Source organism: Galeopterus variegatus, unplaced genomic scaffold (assembly GCF_000696425.1).
Source record: "Galeopterus variegatus unplaced genomic scaffold, G_variegatus-3.0.2 Scaffold3707, whole genome shotgun sequence".
NCBI lineage: Eukaryota > Metazoa > Chordata > Mammalia > Dermoptera > Cynocephalidae > Galeopterus > Galeopterus variegatus.
The window spans coordinates 8,330-24,466 of NW_007729818.1; positions in this window are offsets into that span (position 1 = coordinate 8,330).

Below are 16,137 nucleotides of genomic sequence, written 5' to 3' on the forward strand. Positions count from 1 at the left end.
AAACTGCAAAAAAAAATTTTTTTGTTTTCTTATAACGTACCTAATTCCAGGTATTTTGTTATAAGCAACAGAAACAGACTAATATAGAAAATAGATAGCATAATTGGCTTGATAAAAAGAAGGCTCTTTGGTAGCTTCAGACAGAAAGTCTACAAAAATAACAAGATTGATAAGAAACTCAGAGTAAAGAATGGAAATTCAGAGTAAGGAATGGAGTCTTAAATGTAACTCAATTACTTTATTAAGGAAACTGTTGATATTATGCTTTAATTGTCATTGAGTGTGGGTCTATAGAAATTGAAAGATGTTTCTTTAACCAAGGATGTAGCACACCTAGACAGAGGATTCTTTCCATTACTTAAATAATCTTACAGTGAGTGTAACTTTGATTATCTAATACCTATCACTATCAGTCATCAATGGTCAGTCTCCCAGTGTCCTACAAGACCTGGAGATTTCTATGTTTTTAGGTTACTGACACATGCTTACTTTTTCTTTTCTTTTCATGCCTTTATATTTTTCAGGCATTCATTAGTACAATAATTAAATTATTCTGCAGCCCAGAAATCCACTGAAGCAGGTGATCCTCCTTATATTTCTATTGGAAAACAGCCTCTGAATTCTTGCTGTTGGATATGACCAAAACCTAGTCAAAGCAAAAATCTTTCTTAAAATGCTTTCAGGATATCAGAATAGGATAAAAGAGGGTGTATGAGGTCAAGGCAGCCCATCTGAGGCACTGAGATCTCTCATGTGGTAAGGTAAAGCCCTGTGAAGAGTTATGAAGATTTTGTTGAGCAAGCCAACATGTTTGTGTGCGTGTGTGTGCGTGCACACACACACGACCAACTCCATTTCTGGTAATAAGACAGACAAGATATTCAGATAAACCTCTTTCAGTATAACTCACCTAAAANTTCTGGTAATAAGACAGACAAGATATTCAGATAAACCTCTTTCAGTATAACTCACCTAAAAATGCTAGATATATGTTTACGTAAACATATGTGTCATGTATAGATAGATGCATATTATATGACTTAGCTGGTGGAAAGTAAAGGAATTCCTTAGTGTCCAGAAATGACAAGGTCTTGTATCCAAGGGGACAAGCACTGGCATTGGAATTTGCCCTGGAGGCGTCTTGGTGGCCTAGTGACCTAGAGCCTGGGATTTAACAGGTCACACATGGGGATCATGAGACACAGCCTAGAGCTTGAACTTTGTGAGAGATTTCATATGAGACTCCACCATGGGTGACATGCCCGGTTTGACTTAAGAAACTTGCCTTGGAAAGAAGACAATGACCAAAGCTGCCTGTATTGGTTTGGGTTGTGGGGGGACTAGGAGAAGGTAGGAAAAAAACTGTGAAAATGTCTAACCACAAGACCAGGCTAGCCAGTGTCCAAGGCCAGAATTTCTACTATCTGTGTGACAAGGATCGCAGCCCTCAGTGTTGCCCCTGCACCGTGCTCAGCCAGTGAGCGGGAACTGGTCTCCACATGGGATCCGAACCCTCGGCAGGAGCGCTGCCGCACTTCCAAGCGGCGCACTCTCCAGTGCGCCACCGGGCCGGCCCCCCAGATCACTCTTTAAGCCAGACTTCTCTCCCACAAGTGAGGAAGGAAGGGCATAGGCTGCTTGAGTGAGATTCAACAGAAGCAAGAAATTAAAGACTCAGATATGCAAAGACATTAGATATTGGAGTTGTCAAAGAATATAAAACAAGTATGTTTAGTGTGCTTAAAGTGGAAAAAAGCACATTGAAAGAATGTAGTAAGAACTTATAAAAATCGACCAGAATGACTTGAAAAAGAAACAAATGAATATCTAAGCATGAAAAACTGGAAATTGGACTCAGTGACTGATCCATAGTAGATCTGTTTAGAACTGGTGAAATTATTCAGACAACAGCACAAACAAACATGGAAATGGAAAATCTAAGCAATGAAAAAGATATGTATAATAGAGTAAAATCAGCCTATGTTAAAATATATCTAATGCTGTCTAAAGGAGGGAATAGAGAAAGAAGAAAAGGCAAGCATTAGAAAAATAATGATTGAGGGCCGGCCCGGTGGCGCACTGGGTAGTGCGCCGCTTGGGAAGCGCGGCGGCGCTCCCAAGGGGACCGGCAACGGGATCGCAACCCTCGGTGTTGCCCCTGCACCGTGCTCAGCCAGTGAGTGGGAACTGGTCTCCACATGGGATCCGAACCCTCGGCGGGAGCACTGCCACACTCCCAAGCAGCGCACTCTCCAGTGCGCCACCGGGCCGGCCCCCCAGATCACTCTTTAAGCCAGACTTCTCTCCCACCAGTGAGGAAGGAAGGGCATAGGCTGCTTGAGTGAGATTCAACAGAAGCAAGAAATTAAAGACTCAGATATGCAAAGACATTAGATATTGGAGTTGTCAAAGAATATAAAACAAGTATGTTTAGTGTGCTTAAAGTGGAAAAAAGCACATTGAAAGAATGTAGTAAGAACTTATAAAAATCGACCAGAATGACTTGAAAAAGAAACAAATGAATATCTAAGCATGAAAAACTGGAAATTGGACTCAGTGACTGATACATAGTAGATCTGTTTGGAACTGGTGAAATTATTCAGACAACAGCACAAACAAACATGGAAATGGAAAATCTAAGCAATGAAAAAGATATGTAGAATAGAGTAAAATCAGCCTATGTTAAAATATATCTAATGCTGTCTAAAGGAGGGAATCGAGAAAGAAGAAAAGGCAAGCATTAGAAAAATAATGATTGAGAATTTTCTAGGACTGCTGGAAAAAAACATTTCTTAGATTCTGGAAGCCCAAGTAATCCCAAGTAGAGTAAATAAAAAAAGAATTCAACACCAGAAATATAATAAAATTTCGGATCCCCAGAGATAAAAAGAATATCTTAAAAGTAGCCAGAGGGAAAGGACAGAATTACCTAGTAATTGGTTAACCATGTAATTATGTCACCAAATCTGCAAGTATAAAGGTACAATAAGAATTAGAAATTTACATATCAATCATGGTCATGAGAGATTCCAAAAATCTCTTTAGCAACTGATAGATCAAGCAGGGAAGGAAAAGTAAGTTTCATCTAAAGGTCATTATACCGAACAATCATATTCGATCTAAAAAGCAATTATCAATAAATATTTTACAAATCTATTTTGTATAGACAACAATCTGACTACAGCACTAAAATTAGACACCAATACCAAAAAGCTAATCCCCCACCCTTAAAATTCACAGTTTTGGAAATTAAAAATAAGCTTCTAAATATTCCATGGGTCAAAAGAAACCCTCACTTCTTAGAAAATATTTTAGAATTACAAAGTAAGGAATATGCTACATCTCAACACATGTGAATTGCAGTTACAGCTACACTTAGCTACTTACCTGGCAGGGGAGATACCATGATCACAAAGGTGGTTTTCCCAGGGCGAGGCTTATCCATTGCACTCCAGATGTGCTGACCCCTGCAATTTCCCCAAATGCAGTGAAACTTGACTGCATAATTTGTGGTAGTGGGGGACTGCGTTCACACTTTCCCATTTAAAAAACAAAAAGCTATATTTAGCAAACAAAAAACAAAAATAACAAAAAAGATGTGCTGACCCCTGCAATCTCCCCAAATGTAGTGAAACTCGACTGCATAATTTGTGGTAGTGGGGGACTGCGTTCGCACTTTCCCATTTAAAAAACAAAAAGCTATATTTAGCAAACAAAAAACAAAAATAACAAAAACAGTAGTCTTAAATGGTTATATTTTTAAAAGATGAAAACATGTGAGTTAAACATCCAGTTTAAGGAGGAAAGCAAAAAATACCAAAATAAACCCAGATAATGCAGGAGAAGGAAAACATTAAATACTCCTTCCCTATACTTTACAGCTGTTACTTAACACGGGTGTTCTCTCTTCCCTTGCTTATTTTCGCTGGTCTGATTATGTTGCTGTACGTTCCACTTTTACTCTAAGTCAGGGGTCCTACTGCATACGATTGATGGCCTGGCTTTTTCTTGCTCTCTAAATCAGACCAAATGACCCCACTGTCTGAGAGTTTCAGAGCTATTTCTCCCTCTGAGACTCAGCATTTCCCTTACTGATGCCCTCTTGATTCCTCTGCATTTTGCTCACAACCTAATGGAATGAAATCTTCAGAATTGTCTTATTTCCCCCTTTTTCTTTTCTCCTCCCAAACATCCCTCACCCTCTAATTAAACTTTTGTATGACTTTACTTCCTCTTGCATTCTGAATTCCAAGGTGTTGCTGAAATAGTTCAACACTTGTTAGAGTTTCACTTACCATTTTTTGTTTGTTTGCAGGGTCCAGATTTGGGACTTACATTACACATTCTTACTTTATCCCTTCACGTTTTATGACATATTTATAAAACCAATGCATTGTTCATCTCCAATTCTTTCCTGCTTACCTTTCCCCATTTCAAGTCTTTGTTCCAATTCATTTGGTCTTTGCAAAGCTCCTTTTCTCAAGTGTTCACCTCAGATGGGGTACTCAATGACTTATTCTCTGAGTTAGTGAGCATCCTCAAATATCTCTTTCACCTTAACAGATAAACAACTATAAATGCCTAGTACCCTGTAGGACTCTTGGGGTTTTCTTTCACTTGCCTGAATGCACAAGTCCACTGACTTAAAAAAAGGAAAAACGTGAAAGCTTGGTTTACCAGGATATGCCTGTGTATGTCTCTGCCTCTTCAATCCAGCCAAGAATTCTGAGCCTTTTACTCTGAAGACTCCTGTATTTCTTTGGCTTAGGAAAAGGCTTCTCCTAAGTTACTTAAAATCAGTTCTTCTATTTCATGTGTTCCTTCTTCCTTTTTTAGAATATTATTATTCAAATGACAGGGATCCCGCATCCATTTTCCAGATCTCTCACTTTTTCCCTTGTGATTTCCACCTCTTTATGTTTTCCTCTGATTTGTGACGCTGATTATACTTGATCTCCCAGGTCACTAATTCAGCTCTCATCTGTCACCTCCCACTCTCTGAATTCACTATGAATTGGTAAGGTTTTAAAAAGCTCTAGGAAGTCTTTTGATTTTATTTGTTGTTCAGTAGTTTTGTTCTTAAGTGTTCTTCTTAACTTTTCTATTTAGGAGTCCATTAGTCTTCTCTGACAGGTCTGTTGCATCAGGTATGTTATCTGATTGCTATATCTATTTGTCACCTCTGGCTTCTAGATGCCTTTAGATAAACTACTATTTTTCTCCATCAGCCTATCAGAGTTCAGGGCTGTTCTTTTGTACTTCTCTAAAACCCAGGACCCTCTCAGGCAAAGGAGGCACCTCCCTGTGAGCTGGGTATAGAAGCTCACAGCCCCCTCTGAGGCACCTGAAGCATCCAAAGGAAGCATCTCTTCTCTCAGATCACCTTGGACTCCCCCAGTGCCAAGGGCAAGGAAGACCTGCCCAAACCTTTATGTCCCTTGGGAAATCCTGGCACACACAAGTGAGATAGAGTGAACACCATTCCCCCAGGGGTCTAAACTTGACTGATGAGCTTTGCCCTGTTCTCCCAGCTCACCCAGCTCACTACCACTTCTTTCTGCAAGGGAGGGGCACCTACTGAGAGCCCAGGGCCTCCTTTATATCCACCATAGGTCTCAGCTCTTGACAGGCAAAAATCTTTGATTTAGGAGTGGAGGGGAAGGTAATCTCATTTAGATCACCAAATGCTCTGAAAATCCTCTGCGTAGATGTTTCTCCTACAAAAAGAAAATTTAGACAGTGTTAGATAGTACCTAAGGGCTATTTCAGTTCCACAAATCTGTACATCAGTGATTAAAGAGAAGTATTCATAGGGATGGTCATTTATGGGATTAAAATATGTAATGATAGGAACACTTTAGGGCAGGTGTTAATTTTTTAAGAAGAGAATAGTTTTTGAGTTGTTAATACTGTTAGGAAAAATCAGGAGACAGGAGACTGAGCTTAGAACTGGATGACAAATTGCTCTAAATTTTTACATATCTTAATTCTGATAATATATAGAACATTGATATGGATTGAATTGTGTCCCCCAAGTTTTATGTATTAGAAGCTTGATTCCCACTGTGACTGTTAAGAGGGTGGGAAATCCTATTATGATAATTGAAGGGTGAGGCCTTGAAGAGTTGACTAGATTCTGAGGACATGCACTAATGAATGGATTAATAATGGTGGTCATGGGTATGGCTCTGAGGGCTGTAAAAGAAGAACAGGTGAAAGTCTCTCTCCGCTCCACCATTTCCTGCCATGTGAGACCCCTGCATTGCTGTAAAGCCACCACTAAAGAAGACCCTCACCAGATGTTTGACTAGATTCTGAGGACATGCACTAATGAATGGATTAATAATGGTGGTCATGGGTATGGCTCTGAGGGCTTTAAAAGAAGAACAGGTGAAAGTCTCTCTCTGCTCCACCATTTCCTGCCATGTGAGACCCCTGTGTTGCTGTAAAGCCACCACTAAAGAAGACCCTCACCAGATGTGTTCCCTGAACTTTGGACTTCCCAGTGTCCGAAACAGTAAGCAATACATTTCATTTTCTTTTAAAGTACCTAGTTCCAGCCAGGTAACTTTGGACTTCCAAGTGTCCGAAACAGTAAGCAATACATTTCATTTTCTTTTAAAGTACCTAGTTCCAGCCAGGTATTTTGTTATAAGCAACAGAAATGGACTAATACAAACATAAAATGTTTTCTTCCCCTAACTTGGAGCAGTCCTTCTCAAACTTCAGTGTACACATGAGTCATCTGGGAATGTCACGATGCAGTTCTGATTCAATAGGTGTGGGGTGGGGCTGGAGATTCTATATTTCTTACCAGTGGGGAAACTCACCACGTTGTTTGTCGGTGACTGCATTTCAGTAACTAGGCCTGGAGTATTTGTTGTGGTGAGTAGACCTCTGGTGGCCATAGTAGAAATGTACAATCATTTTGTCACACGTAATTCTTTTGGGGGGATGTTAAAAAAATATATCTCCCCCCAAAGCCAGCAATTTATGTATCTCTGACTGGCACCATATTGGTAGATTTAACATAGTTCATTAATTTGGACTCTATTAATTTGGAATTTGATGTTATTCCAGACAGACCACACTGCCAGTAATAATCAAAGAAGGGATATGTTTAGTCTATTTAAATGCTAAAGCAAATACATTTTTTTCCAAAATAACATGGGAAACCAGCCTAGAAGTAGCCTTTATATACAAATAATGAATGAGTTACAAATGATTTGTCTTCATTAAAATTTTTTTAATCGTCTAAGGCTTTTAATTTGATTTTCCTATCCCTGTCAAAGGCTGCCATAAATTGCATTTCTTATAAACTGTTCTCTAATTCAGGCTATGACTCAGAGTAGCCTGCTCTTTAATTAGGAAAAATGAGGGCAGTTTTATAGTAATTTTAAACTTCTTGGTCTTTGGCTCCTCTCAGTCTGTGCTTCTCAAACAGAAAACAAAAAGAGCTATGCCATTTGCCTATTGTCGGTGGTTCAAGTTAAACAAAGAACCCATAAATGTTTGAAAGGTATTCAATTTTGGAAACACTACTTTTTTCTGTTGTTTATTTTTCCTAGCTATAAATGCCTTTTTATTATGAATGTCAATAGATATATTTCCTGGCTTTGCCATGGTAAATAGATAAATGTTCCAGAAATCACCCAATTTTTTTGAGATAACAACAAAATTATTATGACTCTAGGATGGAAAGTAAACATCTTACCCCAAGAATGTACATATTCTCAAACTTGAAGCTCATTCAAATGAAACAAACTTGCAAATTAATAGCAATATCAGTTTGATATTGATAAAAACCTCTAGCCTCATATACAATCCATTATCACTAGACCATAGTCCTGAGCAGATACTGGAAACTGTTTCATCGGCTCTTGGAAATTTCCTTGAGTGTAGTCCCGTTCCCATGGTCCCTGCAGATGGACACTAAATGGGACCGAATGTAGGTCTGTTTCCTTTGCTGGCCATTGTATCTATTTGTTACAAGAGTTACACAGATCTTACGTATTGTAAGAAGTTTTAAATCTTTATTCAAAACATTTTATTTATCAGCCCTATAAAAACATCTGGAGTCATCACTACTGATGATCTGGATTGGCAGTTATTGAGAGAACTATCTGTGTACATCATTTCAAAGGCTCCTGTTTGGGGGTTGGGGAGTAGGGGAGGCTTTCTTCATAAAGGCTTGGTGGGAAGTACAGATAAATGGTTAACTACAGACATCTCTACATCCATAGTCTCTAAAACCACACAAAATTCAATATGCATCTCTGACTCAGGGATCTACATGTGGTTGATGGACATAATAGACATCACCTGGTAATGGCCCTGAGAGCCACTAGTTTATTAACTTAATACTTTCATTGCATTTTAAAATGTCTGTCATAGAGGATAAGTGGATGCATGTTAACCATGCCTAGCAGCAGGTGTTGCTTACTTGCAGTCCATAACATTTCACAACAANCTGTGACTGTTAAGAGGGTGGGAAATCCTATTATGATAATTGAAGGGTGAGGCCTTGAAGAGGTGACTAGATTCTGAGGACATGCACTAATGAATGGATTAATAATGGTGGTCATGGGTATGGCTCTGAGGGCTGTAAAAGAAGAACAGGTGAAAGTCTCTCTCCGCTCCACCATTTCCTGCCATGTGAGACCCCTGCATTGCTGTAAAGCCACCACTAAAGAAGACCCTCACCAGATGTGTTCCCTGAACTTTGGACTTCCAAGTGTCCGAAACAGTAAGCAATACATTTCATTTTCTTTTAAAGTACCTAGTTCCAGCCAGGTATTTTGTTATAAGCAACAGAAATGGACTAATACAAACATAAAATGTTTTCTTCCCCTAACTTGGAGCAGTCCTTCTCAAACTTCAGTGTACACATGAGTCATCTGGGAATGTCACGATGCAGTTCTGATTCAATAGGTGTGGGGTGGGGCTGGAGATTCTATATTTCTTACCAGTGGGGAAACTCACCACGTTGTTTGTCGGTGACTGCATTTCAGTAACTAGGCCTGGAGTATTTGTTGTGGTGAGTAGACCTCTGGTGGCCATAGTAGAAATGTACAATCATTTTGTCACACGTAATTCTTTTGGGGGGATGTTAAAAAAATATATCTCCCCCCAAAGCCAGCAATTTATGTATCTCTGACTGGCACCATATTGGTAGATTTAACATAGTTCATTAATTTGGACTCTATTAATTTGGAATTTGATGTTATTCCAGACAGACCACACTGCCAGTAATAATCAAAGAAGGGATATGTTTAGTCTATTTAAATGCTAAAGCAAATACATTTTTTTCCAAAATAACATGGGAAACCAGCCTAGAAGTAGCCTTTATATACAAATAATGAATGAGTTACAAATGATTTGTCTTCATTAAAATTTTTTTAATCGTCTAAGGCTTTTAATTTGATTTTCCTATCCCTGTCAAAGGCTGCCATAAATTGCATTTCTTATAAACTGTTCTCTAATTCAGGCTATGACTCAGAGTAGCCTGCTCTTTAATTAGGAAAAATGAGGGCAGTTTTATAGTAATTTTAAACTTCTTGGTCTTTGGCTCCTCTCAGTCTGTGCTTCTCAAACAGAAAACAAAAAGAGCTATGCCATTTGCCTATTGTCGGTGGTTCAAGTTAAACAAAGAACCCATAAATGTTTGAAAGGTATTCAATTTTGGAAACACTACTTTTTTCTGTTGTTTATTTTTCCTAGCTATAAATGCCTTTTTATTATGAATGTCAATAGATATATTTCCTGGCTTTGCCATGGTAAATAGATAAATGTTCCAGAAATCACCCAATTTTTTTGAGATAACAACAAAATTATTATGACTCTAGGATGGAAAGTAAACATCTTACCCCAAGAATGTACATATTCTCAAACTTGAAGCTCATTCAAATGAAACAAACTTGCAAATTAATAGCAATATCAGTTTGATATTGATAAAAACCTCTAGCCTCATATACAATCCATTATCACTAGACCATAGTCCTGAGCAGATACTGGAAACTGTTTCATCGGCTCTTGGAAATTTCCTTGAGTGTAGTCCCGTTCCCATGGTCCCTGCAGATGGACACTAAATGGGACCGAATGTAGGTCTGTTTCCTTTGCTGGCCATTGTATCTATTTGTTACAAGAGTTACACAGATCTTACGTATTGTAAGAAGTTTTAAATCTTTATTCAAAACATTTTATTTATCAGCCCTATAAAAACATCTGGAGTCATCACTACTGATGATCTGGATTGGCAGTTATTGAGAGAACTATCTGTGTACATCATTTCAAAGGCTCCTGTTTGGGGGTTGGGGAGTAGGGGAGGCTTTCTTCATAAAGGCTTGGTGGGAAGTACAGATAAATGGTTAACTACAGACATCTCTACATCCATAGTCTCTAAAACCACACAAAATTCAATATGCATCTCTGACTCAGGGATCTACATGTGGTTGATGGACATAATAGACATCACCTGGTAATGGCCCTGAGAGCCACTAGTTTATTAACTTAATACTTTCATTGCATTTTAAAATGTCTGTCATAGAGGATAAGTGGATGCATGTTAACCATGCCTAGCAGCAGGTGTTGCTTACTTGCAGTCCATAACATTTCACAACAACAAGTAGAAGGAAGGAACAGACCCTCAACAGAAACCTACTAAAATTCAAGACCGGTTATTTCACATTTTAAAACCTAATTTATCCCTTTCTTAAGTCTAATTCTATTCCCCTTCATCTCTTTTCTCTTATGGCACTTTTGTTGAATGAAGCCGAGAGCACGAAGGCAGTAACTGGAGGGACCGTTCAAGCTGCAGTCAGAAGCAGAATTCCACATGCCAGCCCTGCAGCAACTTAGAGGAAGCAGTGAAGACTCGACATTGGGTAAAACAAATATGTGTCTATATCACCACCAAAACACCCAAACCACACAAGAAACCGAATACCTATATTCTTCCATACCTGTAATCACCACTGTGACAACCACAGAAGTCATTTAAAAAATGTAAGCATTGTGGGAGCTGTGATTTCAGAAGTTGAGTGAGGACAGAGGTAGAAATGGGGCACAGCTCAGGGTGGGCTCAGGGTGATTCCACCTTCTAGGAAAGAGCGACTTACACCAGCATGGGACTTCTTGCATCCAAATATTAACTATTTCACTTTATATCATTACGTTTACTGACTTCTAAAAGCCAGAAATATATTTAAGATGTAACTTTGAGCATTAAGTGGGTGCTAGTTATTTCTGCATGGGTACAATCAATGCAGTCAGACTGTTCTCCCACCTCTTCAAGCACCGCAGAAACTGCAGTTTTCACAGGTACAGGGGAAGGAGGAGTGATTCTAGAATCATCTGTTGCCTTCCTGGGTCAGGCAAGGCTGGCAAAGGTGCACACTCTGTGTGTTGGGTGGGGCAGACGAATGAGGCATCTGTGGCTGGGAACCATGGTGCAATGTACAGACAGGTAAACAGTACGTCGAGTCCCGGGAGGAGTGCAAGGTCAGAGCCAAAGCACACAGTCTAAACTGGGTCAGCAGTCCCGGGGCCAAGTAGTGAGCGGGGACCAAGGCAAGGTGCCAAATGGGTTAGCAAAACAAAGCAAAGGGGAGGAACTGCTGAGAATATCAGGCAGGACCCGAGAGACAGCTCTTTCAGGTTATGTTGATCAAATTTAGAAAAACTAAAACAGCTCAGAACTAACACCAACCTCATCACCAGCTCCAGCTTTCTTCTCCAGAGTTTCCCTGGATGTGCCTGGAGGAAGGCTCTGAAGAAGTCCGGAGCTTGCATTTCCAAGTGGAAAGGAGGTTCCCACTGTCACAGTGGAAAAGTCACTGGAGCTCCCAGGATTCAGTGTTCCGGGTCAGCCTCTGGAGGGTGGGCTGGGACTGCAGCGATCTGTGGAACATGGTGTAGATGTTTTCAGAAAAGGGAAGCTGGAGGCAGAAAGGCACAGAGTTGATGGCCTCTGACATTTGAAAGGGCCTGCATGGCCATTTGGTTTCTGAAATGTGAGGTCTGCAAGAATCTGAAGGAAACCCAGGCATTTTCCATTGAGATGTCCTCCTTAAGGGACTGAGAGCTATCAGTTTATGACTTATTTTGACCCTCAGCACACCACAGTGTCAGCTAGAGGTCTTTCTAGGTGTCACGAGCCCCCCACCGCCTCCCCCCAGTCATCTGCCGGGCCTATTGTTGTAGAATGGGGTATGCTTGGGGTCGGAGTACAGTGTATTGTTACATCGAAGGTGAATGCACTGGTCGAACGTGTATTTCTACAAGTGAAGCATAGTAACAAGCACTTTGCATACAACTCCCGCCGAATCCTCCCCACGCTCTGTAGCAGGCCCTCCCCAGCATCCACGACCCCTTTCTTCTTTTCTACAGTGCCCAGTTCTTTTCAGTTATCCTCCTCCCCAGCCAGGTGCCCCAGAAGAATGTCACCTCATGCCCTGCTCTAGGGTGGCCCTGATTACTCTTTCCATTCCTTTGGCCAGTTTCTGTTTCAGGAAGAAGCATATGACCAAATTTTGGCCAGTGAGACTTGAGGACACGTGTACCAGAGGCCCAGGAAATGTTTCCTCATTCCTAAGAGGGAGCCAGGAGAAGGGCAGCTTCTCTCCTTTCTCTGCTCCACATTGTGCCTGGAACTGCCGTCCTGCTGCTTGCTGAGGTTGAAGCCTGCACCAGAAGGAGGAGGGTGGGCCAAGAGAACCGCAGAGAAATGCAACCAGAATCTGGATGTACTGTCCCTGGAGCAGATTACTTTTTCTGTGAGATCATAAATCTCATTGCTGAAGCCTGTTTAAACAGGTTCCTGCTTATGGCAGTCAAATTATCCTATTTGACATAACAACATAAGGCAGAAATTTTTTTCTCACTATTCTACAGATGAGGAAATTGAGCTTAGAGAGGTTAAGCAATGTTTCTAAGGCTATACAATTTCTCAGGTAGGGTCAGGATTTGAAGCCAGGGTGGCCCGACTCCTAAGCCTTTCTTACCACTTAATTCTGGACACACTCAATATTACCCGCGTGTAATATGATTAATCTGACTCTTAGGTAGAAGGTCACAGGCTGTGGACATGGATGCAGAAGGCTTTGATTACCCTGGGGGCTCTCAATCCAGAATAGCTGACACCTCATCAGTGTGCTTGTCCTGGAGTTTCTTTTTTTTTTTTTTTTTTTTTGTCAATATACACTGTATATGATTATTATGGCCCGTCACCGACACCTCCCTCCCTCCTCCCTCTCTCCCCTCCCCCCTTGTCCTGGAGTTTCTGATGACGATGATGCTTATGCCTGCCCAGGACAACTGGCACCAGGGATGTGTGTGCAAATACAGAAGGAGCTCATGTAGATGAATAGGAATCTCTCTCCATTATGTAAAGACTCCTATTCATTGTTCATGGGTCACCTTAAATGGCATTTTCTCAGTGAGGGTTTCCTCCTACATTCCAGACTTGGCGAATCCCTGCATGATAGCTCTCGGAGCTCTCTACTTCCTTTCCTCTAAGCCCTCCTCCGCCCCAACCACTTGTCTGGTTTTCGCAACAGGTGACGTGGGTGCACCTGTCAAAACAGACAGGACATGGATGGGAAACGGGCCAATCCCGGGTGCAGCGCTACATGTAGGCGGGGAGTGAAGGTTCCCAGGGAGAGGGCTGGATGCCTGGAGTCTAGAGAGAACATGCCATGATGACCGAGCATGGAAAGGACATGGAAGGAGGCCAAAGATAAACCAAAGATAAACCTCATCTGTTCCAAAATGTTGATTGGAAATCTCAAGTAGAAAAGAGAGAGAAGCATTGCATGACCTCTTTACCAGGGAGACACACACACGCACACACACACACACACACACACACTCTCTCTCTCTCTCTCTCTCTCTCTCTCTCTCTCACGGGAACTTGAGCTAGTTCCATTGTGACTACCATCTAGTTACATAAGATTGGACTGCTGAACTGCTTTGGAAGCTTCCTTGTCATTTGCAATTTAGTTTTTATTAGAAAACACCTTGAGAGTTCCTAAAAATATGTACTTCATGCAGACTTTATAAAATACAATTACTGCTTTATACTGAAGTGAATTTTGTGGGTGATTTCAACTCCTTCTAAAGCCAAGTGTGATGTCTAGAACCTAATACATGCTCAGTAAATAATTATTGAATAAAGGAAAGAAAATTGATCATGGACTATGCTTTATTTCTATGCAGAAAATAACCAGAAAGAAACGACTTTAATGAAGAGTGCATGTTACTAAGGATATGGCCGCAGATGGAATTCACTTCCACCAACATTGGCAGCAGCAGAAGAAAGAAAATAGCTAAGGAGCCTCAGCGTTGTTAGAAGCAAAGGGCAGCTGCAAGAATGTGCGTGGAAGGCCGGGGTAGAGCCTGTTGTTTCCTCCTTCCTTCATCACTAAGAGCATCTATGCAGCAGAAGGCTCACGGGGCTGTGCTGCGTATTATGAAGTGCCCATCCAAGGGCACGATGACATGGTTTCTGTAGAGAAGAAACACCACAGTTACACTGACCTTCTAAAATTGGAATAGGACCACGTTGTTCTCCTGCTTAGAGATATCCCATTGCCCATAGGAAGAAGAGACGATGTCCCACCTAACCCACTGGTCTTTTCTCAAGTCACTCTCCTGCCCACTTTCTGCCTTCACCCCCGCTGGTCAGTCCTTTGAATGCTTCATTCTTCTTTCCACATACAGTTTTGTCTGCCTGATGTGACCTCCCTCCCCCTTCGCCTAGTGAACTTCTCTCATCTTTCAGCTGTCAGATCAAATCCCACTTATTCGGGAAGACCTCCGCAAGTCCCCTAGGCTGTGTCCAGTTGCCTTGCTGTGCCATCTCCTGCAGGCTCTGTGCCTCTTTAAAAGCACTTATCCAAATAAGAATCAAGTAAATGGCAAATTATATGTTTAATGCTTGTCTTCAACCTTGAGGGAAGCAGGAATGTTTTTCTTATCCCTCTTGGATTCCCAGGGCCTAAAAGAGCACTTTGTACATTTTTGCTGGATGAATGAATGAATGAATGCTGCTTTCCTCCCTGCACGATCTCCCTTACTCAAGTTTCTGTCGTGGGCTTCTCACATGCTCTCCTCCCGTGAAAGTCAGAGCCATTTAGGGTTCTGTCCTGAGTCCTCGTTTTTCTCTCTTTAGCTAGCTTTCCAGTGAGACCCTGTGGTGTCAGTTACCATCCCAATGTTCATGACTCCAAAATGTGCATGTCCTGCCAAGATCTCTCTCCACAACCCCCCACCCTCAGAAACAACCGCCTCCCAGACATCTTCACGTTGATCTCACACAAGTGCCTACACTTCACTTGGATGCAAGCCCCTTTGGAGGTCTTATCCAGTTATCTCGGTGATTCCATTGCCCACTCTCTTCCCAGCCTTACTGAACAACTGGTGGCTCCTGAGTGTGGCTACCCACCTTCACCAATGGCCCTTTGCACAACGGTGCTCAGGCATGAGGAGAGGGGCTGTGGGAAAGACAAAATGTAGACTTTTGTGTAGGAGAGTGACACTAGCAAAGCATTTCAGGAAGATTTCTTCCACTTATTCTGGAATCTTGTTTTTATTTCTTTGTTTTCTTATGTGTGTGTGTGTGTGTGTGTTCTATTTCAGTGTTGATTTGTACATATTTCTGGGGTACAGTGTGTGTTGTTTCAATACATGCATATACTATACTCTGATTCACTTAGAATAAATAGTGTAGCTTTGTATCCATCAATCCACCATTTCTCCTCCCCTCCCCTGTGCCCCACCTCCTGTCCTGGCCCCTCTGGTAACCATTATTCTACTCTTTACTTCTATGAGAACCACTTTATTTTTCCTTTTTTTGTTTAGCTTCCACATATGGATGACATCAAGTAGTATTTGTATTTCTGTGCCTGGCTAGCTTCACTTAACATGATGGTCTCCAGTTCCGTTCATGTTGCTGCAAATGATGGTATTTCATACTTTTTTACAGCTGAATAGTATTCTATTGTGTATGTATACCACGGTTACCATCATATCACAGTTACCACAATATATATTGTGTATATATACCACAGTTTTTTATATCCATTCAACTGTTGATGGACATTTAGGTTGATTCTATCTTTTGGCTATTGTGGATAGTGT